General features: G+C 39.6%; 1 protein-coding gene across 38 annotated transcripts in view; it reads left to right on the top strand.

The window, feature by feature from the left end:
- The window catches only part of LOC107377453 (protein tyrosine phosphatase receptor type D), a 677,785-nt gene that overhangs the window by 390,976 nt on the left and 268,740 nt on the right, over positions 1-18,069 (top strand). For 36 of the 38 annotated variants that reach the window (XM_070547717.1, XM_070547719.1, XM_054748836.2 and 33 more), the window contains one exon: positions 14,869-14,906. The exons of the other annotated variants lie outside the window; for them this stretch is intronic. The gene's annotated coding sequence lies outside the window, so the exon portion shown is untranslated. The remainder of the gene's footprint in view (positions 1-14,868; positions 14,907-18,069) is intronic. 38 annotated transcript variants of the gene reach the window in all.

Raw genomic sequence — 18,069 nt, forward strand, 5'->3', positions numbered from 1 at the left:
GCAATGATCTGTTACGGCTGACTTTTTTATTGTACTTTCTGCTTCTTCTTTTGCTGCTCTTGTGTGTTTACGATTTGCCTCTTTCTCGCACTCCTTTCTGTGTTCTATTGTCCGTGTATTGAGTTGGCGTCCGGTTTCTCCTATGTATGTTTTATTGCATATTTTGCATGGGATTTCGTAGATGACTCCACATTTTTGTCCAGCTGATATTTTGTCTTTTGGGTGTACTAGTCTGTTTCTAACTGTTGTGTATGGCTTTGTTGGTGTGTTTATGTTGTGTTTTTTCATTGTTGCTCTTATTTTTTCCGTTATGCCTCTGATGTATGGTAGGGTTATCACTGGTTTTGGTTCTTGTCTTTCTGGGTTTCTGGTTCTTTTTTTGGGTTGTTCTTTGCTTTCTGTTTTTGTTTGTTGTTTTCCTTTGTTTATTGCCCATGTTGGGTATGCGCAGGTCTTTAAAGCGTGTTGTATGTGTTTGTCCTCTTGTTTACGGTCTCTCTCTTCTGTTATTATGTTTCCTCGGTGATATAATGTTCTGATTACTGACATTTTGTGTATGGTGGGGTGTTCTGATGTCCATAATAATGGTGGGGTGTTCTGATGTCCATAATAAACATACCAAAAGGTCAAATTAACACTAACACAACACTTAAACAATATTGACGACACGGGCAACATAAAATTCACTTATGAGTTAGAAACAGAAGGCAGCATAGCATTTATGGATATGAAAATCACCAGGCAGACCGACGGGACCCTAAACATAAACACATACAGGAAACCAACACACACAGACCAATATTTATTATGGACATCAGAACAGCCCACCATACACAAAATGTCAGTAATCAGAACATTATATCACCGAGCAAACATAATAACAGAAGAGAGAGACCGTAAACAAGAGGACAAACACATACAACATGCTTTAAAGACCTGCGCATACCCGACATGGGCAATAAACAAAGGAAAACAACAAACAAAAACAGAAAGCAAAGAACAACCCAAAAAAAAGAACCAGAAACCCAGAAAGACAAGAACCAAAACCAGTGATAACCCTACCATACATCAGAGGCATAACGGAAAAAATAAGAGCAACAATGAAAAAACACAACATAAACACACCAACAAAGCCATACACAACAGTTAGAAACAGACTAGTACACCCAAAAGACAAAATATCAGCTGGACAAAAATGTGGAGTCATCTACGAAATCCCATGCAAAATATGCAATAAAACATACATAGGAGAAACCGGACGCCAACTCAATACACGGACAATAGAACACAGAAAGGAGTGCGAGAAAGAGGCAAATCGTAAACACACAAGAGCAGCAAAAGAAGAAGCAGAAAGTACAATAAAAAAGTCAGCCGTAACAGATCATTGCTTAAGAGAAAACCATATAATGGACTGGGACAGCACACGGATCATAACCACCGAACAACAAAAATACAAAAGATGGATCAAGGAAGCAATCGAGATAAGGAGACGTAGATGTGGGACCATGAACAGGGACGACGGAGTTTACACGCTGGACCACGCATGGGACTGCATCGTCGGAGAGGGGAGAGCGGGCAGTAGAGGGCGACAATGTCCTCTGCTGCCCGCAGATAAACGGAGAAGGAAGTGACGCGCCACCATCAGCGTCAGCCTGAAGAAGCCGGCAGCCGGCGGCGAAACTGTAGCTACAAACAGGTAAACAAAACTGTTTCTGTGTTTAAAAAAAGAACGAAAGCATGGATTTAGAAAGACACAGCAAGAACACACCTAAGATGAGTCATCATCAAGTCAACAGATGCAAGTCAATTCAAGTCACGTCATTGGCGTTCAAGTTCGAGTCAATTCGTAAGTCTTTATAGATTTTATCAAGTCGTCAGAAGTCACAAAAATAATGACTCGAGTCTGACTCGAGTCCAAGTCATGTGACTTGAGTCCACACCTCTGCAATATGGGGTGTTGTGTACATTACTGAAGAAAAATTAATTTAATTGACTTTAGCAAATGGCTGAAATCTAACAAATAGTGAAAAATTGACGGGAGTCTGAATACTTTCCGTACCCACTCTTTAAATAACTTTAATTGGTTTAAATTAAACAAATGTGGCTTCCATCTATAATTGCTTGAGGTTTACTTCTGCTCTGGTTTTTGAGTTTATTCTACTTTTGTTAAATGGTCTTGGTACCTGGTGCTTTTTATCCAATGAAGGATGCTGCATGAATACATTAAACTTACTACATTTTATGTTGATTTTGTCCATGCCAGTGATTTTTTTTTAACAGAAACATTGTTCTGGATGATCTTTCTGGATTCCAAGTTTGAATATAAAATTACAACCCCTGCTTAATTTTTGCCACATCAAAGCCTTTCCTTGGACAGCAAATTCAATTGTACTCCAGACGACCCACTTCAACTTTTTTTGTTGTTGAATGGGATCAGGAAAGATGCCTACCTATAATGTTAGTTAGCTCGGAGCATTTTAGTTTTTTTCCTCATTTACCCACTTGGAAACTGTAGCACGCTCTCATGGTAGTGGACCAAACGATTACCATCGGCAGTCCCTGCAAAACATGCATCTGTGCCCCAGGTACATCTCAGAGTGACTCAGCCAGCTTTTGTTCATGTGGCGCTGTGGCTGTGGGCAAAAGTGATGCTGCTGCACAATAGACTAAAAGCTCTGGCAGACAAAAGAGAAAAAAAGCAGAAAAGATCCCAACCCAACGGGCAGGAGCCAACCCCGTAGCAGCAATTGAAAATAGCTTCACTTCAACTGCAGGCACAGAAATTATGTTTTGCACCACTTCACATGAGGGCTTCAAATATTTCTATTAGACCATACCAAAGTGTGCATGTCACAGTGGTTATCTCTGTCACCTCACAGCTATTGATGGTTCTCTGTGGCTTTTCTATGTGTGGATTGTGTTCTGGGTCTGTTTTCTCCATACACTCTCAACAGTCCTGCACAGGGCTGTACAGTGTTGGAAAAACTGGATCCTGATGTTATTGCTGCATGATGCTTTTACTTTGAAGATCAAGTTCACTGAGAAACATTTTTTAATAATTGTTTTTGAACATTATCAGTCAATCTGAAATTTTCATGCAAGCTAAACATGAAATTAGAATCCTACGCCTATCTCCTGCATTAGCTTCTGATAGAAAATAGACGGTGAAACCCTAAGATTAGAAAGTCCTGACATATCTACGTCACACTGTCCCCTAACATTCATGGACTCAGAGGTTGTTATTGGTTTAGCATCCAGGAAACAGCAGAGAACATCCCAACTAGTTTAAGCTAACCATTAGCATTAGCGACGTCACCACACGGCAGAAGTTCCTCCATGCCTGTGTTATTTGTGGAGATAAAACATCCATGTTGCAAGCCAGTGGTAAAGTTCTATTGCTGTTAGCCAATCCCAGGTGAGATGTCCAAATATCAGGAAATACGACTCCAAAACCTGCCATCTGAAGCTGAGCTGTGAGTGTGGGAAACTTGTGGTTTCTGAAATTGGTGCACCATTATTCTCTGGAAGCAAACCTCCACTTTGTAGGTTAAAGTTAGAAAACAGATCATTTAAAAATCTGTAGTACATACAGGGAGAGTTTTACAGATAAACAGGTATATGAGCATTATTATCCATCCCTCCGTCTTCCCAGTATACCTGTTTGTTCTTGTTTAGGGCTGTGGAAAGCTGGTGCTCACCACCAGATGAGAGTAGGAGGTTAAAAGTCTCTAGTCCCACTTTTTCTAGGTCTAACAGAACAGTATAATAATGTGCAATAGTAACATTTAGCAGCCCAAAACATACAATTTTGAGTTTTACATGTCAGTCATCAGCTGTCTTAATTCTTAAAAATGTGTTTAATGAAACAGTTTTTGAACTATCGTAATCAGTCACATCAGACTCTCCCACTAGATAATTAAGACAAGAGAAAATGTCCAGATGTTCAGTCTTCCCTCCTCAACAACTACTGGACACTGGTGACCAGATGGTTGGTTTGTGAGAGTCCAGTTGTTTCAGGATGTGGGCTGATCATGTCGAGAATCAGTCCAAACACTGCCGCTTTCAAGAAAGAGCAACTGGAAAAGAAAAACTTGGATTGATTTCATTCCCATACCCGATGCACAGAGAAGATTTCTGACAAAGACATATGGAGGAGAGAATTGCACAACAGCAGGCGGCCCAGCCTCTTGTCTGGGAAGTTTTCACTTGATTGTTTCGGGCAACACACACCTTTAGACGAACGATATGTGCAGTGTTTTCAGGCAGGCAGGCACACGCTCTGATTTAGCTGCAACGCAGAGCCAGCAGGAGGCCGTGAATCTCTGCAGAACCACAAATATCATCTCTTAGAGCTGTTTGTTTTGTCACTGCATAGAAAGTTCATTTCTAATATTATTAATTCATATTTGAAGTCAAGTTATTTATCATCAACCCCTCATCCTGCATGCCGTATGCTGACAGTAGCACATCAGGAAATGAGTCGAATTTTCCGCCTCACCTCAGTCACCATCTCTTCACCTGAACAGATCTGTGAGAAATCCTATCTTTCACCTTCAGTCCATTTGGACTTGAGGTGCCAGGGTGGCGGGAGGAGAGGGGACCAAACGGATGTTCAAAGTTTCTTCTTGAGAGAGACGCTGTCTGGGCTTTGGCAGCTGGACTGATAGCCAGCCTCGTGGAATGGCAGCTGTTGAAGGGCTTTTTAAATTGCACCCAGGTTGATGGGTGGCTGTCAGGAGGGCAATGGACAGAGAATTTGAAAAGGGAAAGAGAGAAAAAAAACACAAAGAGACACAGATCAGGTACAGAGCAAAGCTAGAAGGGACTGTGACCCTGATGTGAAGGTGAGCAGAAGAGGAATCATTCAAATCATGTAAAAAAAGGAAAAGGTAGAAGTACTAGTGGTTGTCATCAGGGTTGATCAATAAGGAGGTGGGAATAACGTTTCATCTCTTCCCACGGACACAAACAGATCTGCTTTACATATTTAAATCCCACCCTTTTTATTAATTACATTCCCTTCATCACTATAAAAGTCACACTGTAGGAAGTCAAACGAACTAATGCAGAAATATTGCCATTTGCAGGGTAGGGGAACCACTGTGGCTGTCATGTAATGTGACTCTTTCAGCCTGACTGGCTAATATCGCCTTGCTGTGGCTGCGCTGTGCAACAGATGGCATTTTAAGAAGGTCATCACGTCTATTTCAACAGTTGCTACACACTCTAGCGTCGTTATTTGGGGCTATTTAAGGCCTAATGTAAGAATCTGTTGAGGTGCTGTCAGACGGCAGCTGAATAAATACAGCCCTTGTTAGGAGTCTCTGCAAGACTGTGGAGTTTCCCTGTTGAGTGTTTGAGATTTGTTCACAGCGAAATGCAAATTATGTTTTAATGGTTTAATTACTGTCTAAATTCTGTTAAGTGTTCTGTCGTAGGGATGTTTAGAGGATCACTGGGAGTATTATTTGCCAAATTAGGATCGCAAACATTGAGAAAATATGTGGAGAAATTTAGAAAATGTAGGCAGTGTCCACAATTGCAGTCTTTTTAAGTTTTATAACATTTTTGCGTTAAGCCCAGCAGTAATTTGGGACTTATGTAAAAACCTAAAACATGTCCAAAGTGTGGTTCGGGGGCCATTTGGAGCTCGTGAAGTGGTTTTGTGTGGCTCCATTTTGTATTTTTTACATAAAATGTTGTCACTCCAGAAGGGTTTTGACAGCCTAGAACCGTCATTTGCTGAAGCAAAACGATTTAGCTTTGCACGCTGGCCTAGCATGGCTGCACAGTGGCCCAGTGGATAGCGCTGTTGCCTTGTTGGGTTCACACCCCAGCCTGGGGTCTCTGCAAGGACTTTGCATGTTCTCACTGTGCATGTGTGGGTTCTCTGCGGGTACTCCGCCTTCCTTCCACAGTCCAAAAACATGACATGTCAGGTTAATTGGTCTGTCTAAATCAGGTGTCACCAACTCCAGTCCTCGAGGGCCACCATCCTGCTAGTTTTCTGTAGCCTGCTTGCCCAGAGACTGCTGGAGGTAGGCACGAGCCCCCTCCCCACGACCCTGTGAGGATAAGCAGGTTCAGACAATGGATGGATGGATTGATGCTGGTCTAGCCATGCTCCATTGGAACCTCCATAGCCCCAGTCAGTACTGTGGCAGGCCAGTCACGGCACATTTATTTAGAAAATGTATTTTCTGGTCTATTTAGGCTTTGCTTTTCTTTGAGTCAAGAGCAGATAGAAATAGGATGTATTTGCATCTTCTTCAACAGTGTATGGAGGACTACTTCATTGACTGACATCTTTAGTGATGTTGTTTGTTATTCAATAGCATGTAGAGACAGTTAGAAAGACAACCATAGATCCCACCCCACGACTGGGTTCTTTCTATGGACCGTGGCCACACCATATTCACATATATAATTTGGTTTTTCAGGCTAGCATTTTGTTGTAGATAGACATTTCTTATGAGATATTTGCTATTTTCTAAACAGACAATTATTTAATTAACATCAGAGGATAAGTTGTTCCATTTAAACATTTTTTTTTTCATATTTCAAATATTTTCAATTGAGAATAATCTTTTATAAATTACAACACTCAGCAAAAAAACTGAATGTTTTCCTGTTAAAACTGTAGTGTTAGATGAACTGGATACTTATCTCACTATGTATATTTTAACTGTACTTGTGACCAATAAGCTGTGATACTCTATTTAAATCTAGAATATCACCTTGCCTGGTCTTTATTTGTTTTAGTCAGAAGATTCTAGGATGCTTTTATTCATTATGGAATTGTGCACACTTCGCTTTGATTCAAGAAACAGCCAGGTTTGAAAAAATTAAGAATTTATTTTACAAACAATTAGGACTTGACAAATTGTTTAACTGTTATTTACTGTGAGTAGATGCGAACTAAAGGATGGTGTCTGGAACTTATGTGTAAATATAAAGTTAACAGAATCTCCGTATCTCAGAGAGAGCTGAGTTCTGTATGTAAAAGAATTTGGTTTGCAAAGAAGCTAAGATGTTTCTTATTAAAAACATCAGGACACAATCTGTCTGAAGTGTCTACCCCACCCATTCTGGAGCCCCCCGTCTTGATCCGAGATGTCCGGAGGAGTGATGACCCCAAGCACGAGATGGGTAGAAAAACCTTAGTGCAACCAGGTCGGTCCTGAGATGTCTACGGGTCACAACGACTGATGAAATTGGTTGCGTCTTAAAAGGAACTCTGAAGGAGTTTTGCAATATCAGCTTTGTTCTGCAGGAAACTATCTTGTTGTTATCAGCTTTGCAGGTGCGAAAAAGTTTTAAAGGTTTTGACGACGTGTCAAAATCTTTGCGGGTTGAAGAGTTTTGCTAAAGATGGCCAGTCTGAAGCTTGCCCTCGAACTGTCAATTTACTCAAAGCCATCTAGTTTTAAGGAATCGATATTATGATTTGGCTAGCCAATCAGGGGCTGACAAGTTTGAGAGATGTTACCAAGAATCTCAGAACCACACCCTCTTTGATCTGGAGACTATGAATCTGGGCAAAAGGTTAACTATGTGTCATGCGTTTATTTAACCATTCTCTGTCTTTGTGTGAGTGCAAATGTTATGACTTTATCAAGTAAACATACCAAATAATCACTGAGCACAGATTAATGAAACATTTCATCATTTATAATTATTATAAGTAGCAATAACAAAGGTTTATTTAATGATTATCTAGCTTGTAATTTTTAGAAGTTCATATTTAATTTTAAAAATCTTCTCTCTTCTTTTCTTCTGTGAGCAAGGAGACCTGGATAAAAGACTTATGTGAGGAACCTTGGGAAATAAAGTTATTGTTTATCTTTCATTATCTCTGCCAGAGCTTCGGGCTTTCAGTCTCCTGTAAGCAAAATATTGTAGGCTGTCTTAGCCAGGGTAAGTTGACCTGGCTGTGGATTTGACCTGTGGGTCTCAAAATCAGGCCATTTCGTGATGTTACAAAACCAACTGACTCTGCCAGGTTCTGACTGAACTAGAGTGGCTACATTCAAGGCCAGTTATTAGCCGTAAAGCTGCAAAAAGTGGCAGGACCTCTGACAGGTGGCAGTCTTATTGCCTGCTGATTGCTGCAGTGTAACCATCAATCATTTTCTGTATTCCCCACAGGTTTAAAAAAAAAAGAGCTTTCCTCTGCTCGGGGATGGATCAGACACAAAGAGGCTGCCTGATATCAACGTCATAAACTCTTTTATTCTCGTCTCAAATAACGTAATAAAAACTTTAATGTATTTTTTTTATCAAGGAAATAAAATGTTACATGTTGACCAATATTACGTTCATGGTGTTTATGGCAAGTCATGTGTGTGTGTTTTTTTTTTTTTTGTATATTCATAATCATTTTGAGTTTCTAGTTAGCAACTACCAGAGGTGTGGACTCTAGTCAGACTTGAGTCATTATTTTAATAACTTCTGACTTGACTTGATAAAATCTGTAAAGACTTACGACTTGACTCGGATTTGAATGCCAATGACTTGCGATATGAATCGACTTGCATCTGTTGACTTGATGATGACTTGAGCGTAGTTGATATTTTAGAACAAAAGGGGCATGACATGGACATAAATCATAAATCATTCTTCGTTCTGGGTGTGATCTTGTACTGCTAAATGCAGCAGCACTTTGTTTATAATCAGTTGCACTTCCTGCTTGTTCGAGCAAATAAATGAAGCTTTAAGAAGCTTTATTTCTGGAATTTATTTATTGTCATTGTCATTCAATAGAAGTTGGACAGATGACTTGATTATGACTTGAAAATTCAAAGTTAAGGACTTGGACTTGACTTGGACTTCCACATCATTGACACTGGACTCGACTTGGACTTGGTTGTCTTTGATTTGAACTCAACTCGAGACTTGACTGGAAAGACTTGTGACTTTCTTGTGTTTTGCAAAGCAGTGACTTGGTCACACCTCTGCCAACTACACAGAACCAGTTAGACATTTGATCACTTTTACCTTCTTGCTGGAACTAAAGTAACATTACTTAACCAAAGTGCTGCACTAGAGGCCCCAAATCACCAACTAGTCCAAAACTTGTGGATAACTATGTTGTGAAGGTTAAAGAACACAAAATAGTTTTTAACACTTTGCTGATGCTTTTAAATTGGTTTCAGTGGTTCTTGAACCAGAAAGTTAAGCAGCTTCACATTAGACAGCAGTGATGGTAAACTCAATTATTTTTACTGAATCGAGGTTGAACGAGTCACTTGCCAAAATGAATCAGGTTTTTGAGTAATTTGAATCACGGAGTCAGTTGCCCACAGAGTGCAAAGGAATCTACATTTTCACGCAAACTTAATATGCCCCTCTTTCCGTGTAAATGCTACCGTTAATGTGAGAGATTGAAAACATTACATTTTATAGAGCAAAAAGATTAAGATTCCTAAAGGGAACATTTATTTTCTTTCATTAGAGCATCTATGAAATTAATTTTTTTTAAATGGTGGTGGAACAGGGTTAATTCATTTAGCTTTACTCTGCTTATTGCTTTTGCAAAACAGTGGAGACTGAATATGGCGTGGTTGAAAATTTATCGCAGGAATTTATTTTATTTCACATGCCTGTGAGTTTTTCTTACAAGTACACATTCATCTTTGCAAGTTTGTGCATCTTGGTGTGCAGTTTCTCACTTTCTACTGCACACACACACACACACACACACACACACACACACACACACACACACACACACACACACACACACACACACGTGCATTTATGGTTTATGAAGCCACTATGACTTTTTGGTGGTTTATGAGGACACACCTTTCCCTGCATCTGGTGAACACGAAAAGTATGTCAAAAATTTTGATTTTACCCATAGAAGAAAAGTCTCACTTCAAAATTAAGAAAAACATATCAGAACATACATACATTTCACATATGAATTTCCACAGGCTTATGAGGACTTGACAACCTGGTGGTTTATGGAGACAATTAGGGTTTATGAGGTCTGTTTACAAAAAAATTACAATTCTGACTGTTTCATGGTTTAAGGGGACATTTAAACATTATGAGACCAGTATACACATTTATATATAACATTCAAAATATCAAGGAATAAAAGAGGAAATAGAGGTTTTTTTGAGGAAGTCAAGGCCTCAGAAGTATTTTTTTCTTTTTTCTTTTGGTCAGCTCATTATTCCTGACAGATATCTGATTACTAGCAGGGTGTAGCTGTTTATTTCCCAAATCTTGTTCTTGCCCTTGAGCCGATTTCTTAGGACTTGCCTTATTTGTTTTAAGTATTTGGTTGTGGCTTATTTCCTTGCAGCCTCATCGAGGATGCCATTTGCTTGCTGGACACCAAGGAATTTGTAGCTGTCCTCAAGGTCTGATTGTCTTCCTTCTGGGAGTGAGACCCCTCCTGTATCTATTATCTTCTCTTCCTTTGTCAACATTCGACCACACTTCTCAAGTCCAGATGACATTCCAATATCAGTGCTGTAGATCCCTGTGGTGTGGATCAGTGAGTCAATGTCTCGCTCGCTCTTGATATACGGTTTTATGTCATCTATGTAGAGGAGGTGGCTAATTGTGGTTCCATTTTTGAGTGAGTATGTCAGATTTATTTATGGGACAATAACTTTATTGAAAGGATATCAGGATTGGATAGGATAGCTTGTTGATGGCTTGTTGTGTATAAAAGGCAGCTAGGGGCTCACAGAGTGTACAAACCTTGTCAAGTTAACACTCAACACAGCTACAAGGACTAAACAAGAAAGTCATATTGAAATATTATGGCCTTTTTTGTAGAAGTCATGAAAGAGATGAATGCATGCAAGGGGCCCTAAAGCAAAATTAAGACTTTAATTACCAACAATTTGCAAACATTTCTTTGAGAGACTGTAACATCTGTTGTGTTTAATTTGGTGAAAATCAGTGTGTATGATGAAATTACAGCCAATTGTAAGGCCACGGCTTGCCATCCGATTTTGCCATGCCACCACAACCCCATTCTCTCTTGAAATATCTCAGTACTGAATGCTGCATTACACCAGCATGCCTTCTGTCATTGGGCAGTGTCTCATGTTGATTCTATACAAAGGGTAAAAGTTGGACCTTTTAGAATAAAACAATAAACTTCCTGTTGTCAGGGGTAGTGGCTTTGGTGATGGCAGGAAATGACACTGTCATTGTCTTGAGATTTGAGATAACACACACTAAGTTGGATATAGATCTGATCATTTGTCTGCAAGTTAATAAACCAAGGACTTTAATGTAAAAAGATCAATATTTGAGACTAAGCCCAAACTACACCATTAGTCCTTTTGAAAACTATTTAGACAGCTTTTGATTCCCAATAGCTTATCAATTTTAGGTCATAGGCCTAAAGCCCTAGGACAAGTTAGTTAAAATATAATATGTGTTAAAATGACAAAATGGCATCATCTGACCAAAATGACCAACTTCCTGTTGGTCTTGAAACATGGTTTCAGGAGACTTTTTTGTAAGTCTCAAGACACATCATGAATGTACCAAATATCATAATCCTCAGTCAAAGCATGACATAGAGCTGACTGTTGTGATGGTCCTAGCGAGCACTATATTAAAACTAATCCATGCCTATGGAAAATTTGTATAATTATCTGTTTGGGGTTGGATTAGAGTAAATCACATTACATTTTGCACAGATGAGATGTGAATTGAGGAAATTAGAGGCAAATGTAATTCCATGGTGTGATGCCTAAATTTGCCATACTCCTTAAGCCCCACCCTCTTTTGAAACCTGCCAGACACTACATATGTGTACCAAATTTCATAATCCTCAGTAAAAGCATGGCATGAGGCTGATAGTTTTAATCGCCCTAGGGGCCTGCTATTTTAAAGAAATAGGTCACACCCACTGATGTGGTAAGGGGTCAATATTTTAGGCTTAGCCATGCCTACACAGTTATACTTTTGAGAAAGTTTTTCACAACTTTTGATCCCCAGTGGCTTATGAGTGAAATATGTCATTTTGAAGTCTATAGGTCAAAAACTCTACGATAAGTTAGCTCTAATTAAGCATGTGCAAAAAAGAGAAGAAGAAAAAGTCATGTGACTAAAATGGCCGACTTCCTGTCGGATTAGGAAAGTGGCTTCATAGACTTTTTTGTAGGTTCTGAGACACTACATAAGTGTACCAACTTTAATAATCCTCAGTAAAAGCATGACATGGGGCTTACTGTTTCAATGGTCCTAGGGGGCGCTATTTGAAAAAATAGACCACGCCCACCGGATATTTGCATCCATATCTGTTTGAGGTCAGATTAGTCACACTCATGCAAAATTTCCTGCAGATAACTTGAGGAATGAGGAAATGAGAGGAAAACAAATTGCTACGGCGTTACGCCTGAATTCGCCATACCGTCACAGCCCCGCCCTCTTTCAACACCTGCCAGTACTGGATGCTAAGTGAGCCCAACATGACAACTGTTATTTGGCAGTGATTCATATTGGTTAGATCAAAAGGGTACAATTGGGAGCTTTCAGAGTAAACATGACCTTTTCTGTTGTGAGGGGGCGGAGCCTTGATGACGTCATCATCTGATTATTGATTGTTGTTTAGGAGTGGATGACAAACAACCACAAAAATTTTCATGACTCTGTGTCCTACGATGATGAAATTATGGCAATTTATATTTTTTTGCGAGAAGTCAGTATTAGGCCAGAAGTCCTGCTGCTGAGGTGCTAAGTTGTATCGGTTGTATCAGCCCTGCTATGCAGTTTTCTACCTGCAGGGGGCTCTGATATTATATACAACACAACAGATATGGTTTACGAAACCAATTTTCAAATTAGCTATAAAACACAAACGGAAGGTTAAGTTGCAGAAATAACTAAATAAGATGATAATTGCTGTTACACAGTTTGTAATGATACATTAACAATGTTTACTTTTTATATTTTTCAAAGATTACAACACTTTAAAAGTCACGGTTTACGAGACCATCAAAAATGGTCACGCACACACACACACACACACACACACACACACACACACAAACACACAATATTCAAGCTCAAATCATGTTGTACAAACACGCAACAGATCTACAAGTATGTGCATTTTTAAACAGATTGGCCTTCCTATCAGGAAGTTCTGGTGAAGGAGATATTCTGCAGCATAGAGCCAGCTAGGAGGGGGTGAATGAGTCATATGTAGATCCACAAGCTTCCACTAGGTGACTCGTTTTACCTGAGAGCAGGGTAGGAGCGGTGATTGAGTCGTTGGTCCTCTGAGCCAGGCCATCAGTGGAGGAATAGAGTGATTTTGTCATGCTATGATCCAGCAGAATTTTGCTACGGTTCACAGCTTCTACCTAATAGTTTACTAGTAACTGTCAAAAACGCTATGTGTAGTTGACTGGTTTGTGTTATTTTGACCTCATGAGTCAAATATTGTTCCAAGTCAATTGGCCCATACCAGTTGACTAGTTGAAAGTTCTCTGTCCTACACTCAGGAGTGTTACTACTGAGCTAGTAGGCAGGATTTCAAATTGACTGAACAACATTAAAGCCTGGGGCACACCGGAGGAAGATGTGCCACATCACTCCCCGCGCCGTCATTTTAAATAGAAGCCACTATAGTTAATGAGAGTGGCTACACGGGGTACGGGCTACACGGGGTGTGCCGCGCCGCGTCCCAGAAGTGCTGCGCCGAAGATAGGTGCCAGTTCTGTTTCAGGCTGTTTACAACAGACATTACGATGCGGCACAAACCCAACCGTAGTTTTGATAACTTTAAAGTACTTTTGATAACTTTAAAGTACTTTTGATCCTAAAATATTCTAATAAATAGCGTACTTACCCATTTTGAATGAATTAGAGTCTCACAAACCGAGACGACAACCTGATCATGTATAAACAAAAGAGCCACTTCCTGCTTCCTGTTCTCGAGTGATGTTGTGACTACCGCACGACTTTCCAAGAAGAGCTCAGCGGCGCGTCCTGTGTGACCACTTGACTTCTCAAAACCGCGGGTGCGATGCGGCGCGTCTGCCTCCGATGTGCCCCAGGCTTAAGAGTTTTGATGCTTACTAGTACTAATTGAGTATATTAGTGTATGAAAAAGACCACAAGTGACGCAGTCGTATGACATTAGTTCTTCTTTAACTCATTTTATTATAACTTGTGTAGCCATATTAGTTAAACTAGTGTCAACAAATGCCCAGGTATTCTAGTTGCCAAACATTTTTCACAAAAGCTGCATGGTATCAAGGATACTAAATAAATATACCAACGACTTGCCATGGTTAATTCTTACAGCTGTTTTCTGTATTTAAATGGAAAGGATTCTTGAAAGTGTTTCTGCTGCCGTCTATTTAAAAACTAGAGAACTTTATCAATTGAATTTCCTTTACTTCATCATCTTTAACCTTTTAAGCACCTCCTACATTTTAATTAGTTCCAAAAAAATCTGTGCTTCTCCAATTCCGGTTTCCCGTCTTTGATTTAGTGGCTCAGTGAAATCCACTGGAGCTACTTGAACCACATTGAAGCAGTGAGTGAAAATCAGTGGTGAAGACAGGATTTTTGGAACGGCTTTGGAGAATTAAAAGGGCTTCAAAGTGTCAGAGGCATATGCCTGCCAAATGTAATCACAGGGTAATAAATGTTTGCCCTTTACACCATAAGAAGCCACGGCAGTGCTGAATTAGTGCAAGGCAGCAGATCATTGCATTGTGCTGGCTGTGATTAGAATTACTTTCCAATTACAGAACCTGTCGTAACACATTGAACTCTTTCCCTCAGTTGACATCAGTCTTTTATCGTACCCGCCTTTATGACAGTGTAAATGTACTGCAATCTAATGTGTATTTTATTATTTCTGTTATCTTGCAGCTCTTGAACTGTTGGAGAGGTTGCTCGAGAGCTGAAAGGTAATCTCTAATGCTGGTAGGAAAAACAATCAAAACTTAGTTTTGAAAGAGTTTGCACCTGGTGTTATTTTGATGTGGTTCTGCTTTGGAAATCACAATCTCTTTCCAGCCAATGAGCTATTGTGTTTAACCCTGTCTGGTTGAAGCGAATGGCATCATCTCTGTTACCCATGAAGGACTGCGTTGTGGAACAAAGATGGGGACAGGATGTGAGACTTGGACTCCAGTTGCCCTTAAGTCACAAAACAAAGACTTTTGACATGACTTGCCTTTAAAAGGTTCCGTGATTTGCACAGACTTGAGATTTGAGGAGTATGAACAAAACTTATTTAGCTTTTAAAAAGAGCAAAACAACAAGATCAGTTTGACAGTGGGCATTTTTCTTTTCTTTCCTATGTGCGGACTCATGTTGAGTTTTTACACAGCTCTGACTTTGGTAAATATTCATATATTTTTAGAATTTTATTTTTTTTGCAATTTCAAATTGCTAAAAAAAATCAGTCAATCCGAGGTAGCAGTGAGGCAGCATTGTCAATCATAAAAGGAAGTGGACAAGGAGGGGACAGGTGCAGGGAGGGTCCTAGTTTAGAAGATGCTTTCTGAACACATTAAAGTTTTTTTTATTTTGATTTAAAAGTTTGAGGTCATGAGGAAGCTGATTCCATCTGTGTGCGGCATAGTAGCTAAAAGCAGCTTTACCCTGTTTGGTTCTGACCCGAGGTTCCACCAGCTTACCGCTTCCTAAGAATCTGAGAGCCCTGCTGGGTGTATATATCTGACGGAAATCTGGCATGTACAGTATTCTGGTGCCACTCCTTTGAGAGATGTATTAACTTGTAGAAGTATTTTGAAATTAATTCTGTAGTTTATTGGTAACCATTGTGGATATTTAAGAACAGGAGTGATGTGTTTGGTTCTCTTGGTTCTTGTTAAGACTCTAGCAGAAGCATTCTGAATAAGCTGCAATTGCTTCACAGCGTTTGTGGGAAAGACCAGTCAAAAGACCAATGCAATAATCCAGTCTGCTGGAGATAAATGCATTAATGAGTTTCTCTAGGTCTTGTTTGGACATGAGATCTCTGAGTGTTGCTATTTGCTGCAGATGATAAAACGCTGGTCCACTTATAGCCTTAATGTGACCAGTGAAGCTCAGGTCTGAATCAATTATGACACCAAGATTTCTAACCCGGGGTTTTGTCTTTGTTCCTCTGCAGCCACGCAGAGGAATAACATCCATCCAATCCTTCTTATTTCCAAAGATGATAACTTCAGTCTTGTCTTTGTTTAACCAGAGGAAGTTTGATTGCATCCTGTCATTGACTTAGTGCCAACACTGATAGAGTGAGTCTAGAGGACCACAGTCACAAGGTGTTAGTAGATCTGGGAGTCATCTGCATAACTATGATGGGTCATGTTGTATGACCTGACCCACGGGGAGCATGTAGAGATGAAGAACAGAGGTCCATGAATGGAACCTTGGGGGACCCCACATGTCATGGTGATGAATTCTGATTTGTGTTCACCAATAGAAACGTCATAACCCCTGTCTTTGAGATAAGATCAGAACCGCCTGAAAGTTCCACCCATTTTATCAGCCTATCAATAGGCATGTCAAAAGCTGCACTGAGATCAAGCATCATCAGCACAGATACTTTGCCTGAATCTGTATTTGGACGAATATCATTTAACATGTCTCAGTGCTGTGGTGTTGTCTAAAGCCTAACTGGAAACTATCTAGCAGGTTGTTCATCACAAAAAAGTTGTTGGAAGCTTTTTCACAAATTTTCCCAATAAAAGGGAGACTAGAGATTGGTGTGTAGTATTTCATCACCAAGGAATCTGTTATTTTCTGTAGAAGAGTTTTTCCAGCAGCAGATTTCAGTGATTTAGGAAAAATACCTGACATAAGGGAACAGTTTTCCCAATTTTAGTAGGCTACGTCAGTTTTCAAGCAGCTAAAAATTTTTTAAGAAGTTAGTTGGCAGGTTTTCCAGACAGCAGGTAGATGAATTTGAGGTCTTTACCATGTCCTCCAGTGTTTTAGCACTAATCACACTGAAAGCCGGCGTTCTACAAATTATTTCATGTTTTCATTATTCTAGATATGCAGTGAAAGGGCAGTCTCTCTCTCTCTCTCTCTCTCTCTCTCTCTCTCTCTCTCTCTCTCTCTCTCTCTCTCTCTCTCTCTCTCTCTCTCTCTCTCTCTCTCTCTCTCTCTCTCTCTCTCTCTCTCTCTCTCTCTCTCTCTCTCTCTCTCTCTCTCTCTCTCTCTGTGTGTGTGTGTGTGTGTGTGTGTGTGTGTGTGTGTGTGTGTGTGTGTGAGCGTGCGCATGCTTGGAAGAGTAGTGACTGCATTGAAATTGGATGAAAACCTGACATGTGGTTTGAGATGACTAAAAAGAAAATGACAGGTTTATTTTTCTGTTATATTTTATTTGGAGCTAAATATTTTATTTTTGTTACTTTCCTTTTTGTGCTGCGTCATGCTAACTACTGCAACTCTGCTGGCACCTACAAGGTTTTGTAGTAAAAATCAATGAGTGAGAGTGGAAAACCCAACTATTTTGTCCATTTTTAAACGTAAAACCTGGTAAAGTTTTTTTCAGCACCTGAGTTAGAAGGCAAGAAGGCCAAAAGATATTCAACAAAGTTTTGTAAAATATGAAGTTTTAGTTTAGTAATTAAATTTTGGGTATGCATGGAAAAATTAAAACAGATTTCTGGGAAAATATTTCATAGACTTTAAGGACCCCAAAGAAATGATTTTTTTTTGGATGAATATTAGAGGGTCTAGACCAGCTCTTGAGAAAATGCAATAGACCTCTTGCTAAAAGTCCACTTTCAAAAAGCTTTGAGCATGTACAACATTTTTTTAAGTCGTGGTGATTCATAATTGTGGTGGCAGCGTATTGAGGTCTTGCAAGTAGCGGAGTTACAGAACATTCATGGCATGGGGGTTTGCATGCACCAGTGTTAATTGGCCATCAATAATAGAAATAGGGCTAGAATAAAAGCATATCAATAAAATTCATATTGATCGAAATCGATAATTGTAGAAAAAAATTTTTTTAAACTGTAGAAAATATATTTTAAGTGTGGCCCTGGTCATTTAATGCTATTCCTTAATTAACTATTTTTAATAAAGAACAGACAACAACTGACT

The sequence above is a fragment of the Nothobranchius furzeri genome, chromosome 2 (genome assembly GCF_043380555.1).
Source record: "Nothobranchius furzeri strain GRZ-AD chromosome 2, NfurGRZ-RIMD1, whole genome shotgun sequence".
Lineage (NCBI taxonomy): Eukaryota > Metazoa > Chordata > Actinopteri > Cyprinodontiformes > Nothobranchiidae > Nothobranchius > Nothobranchius furzeri.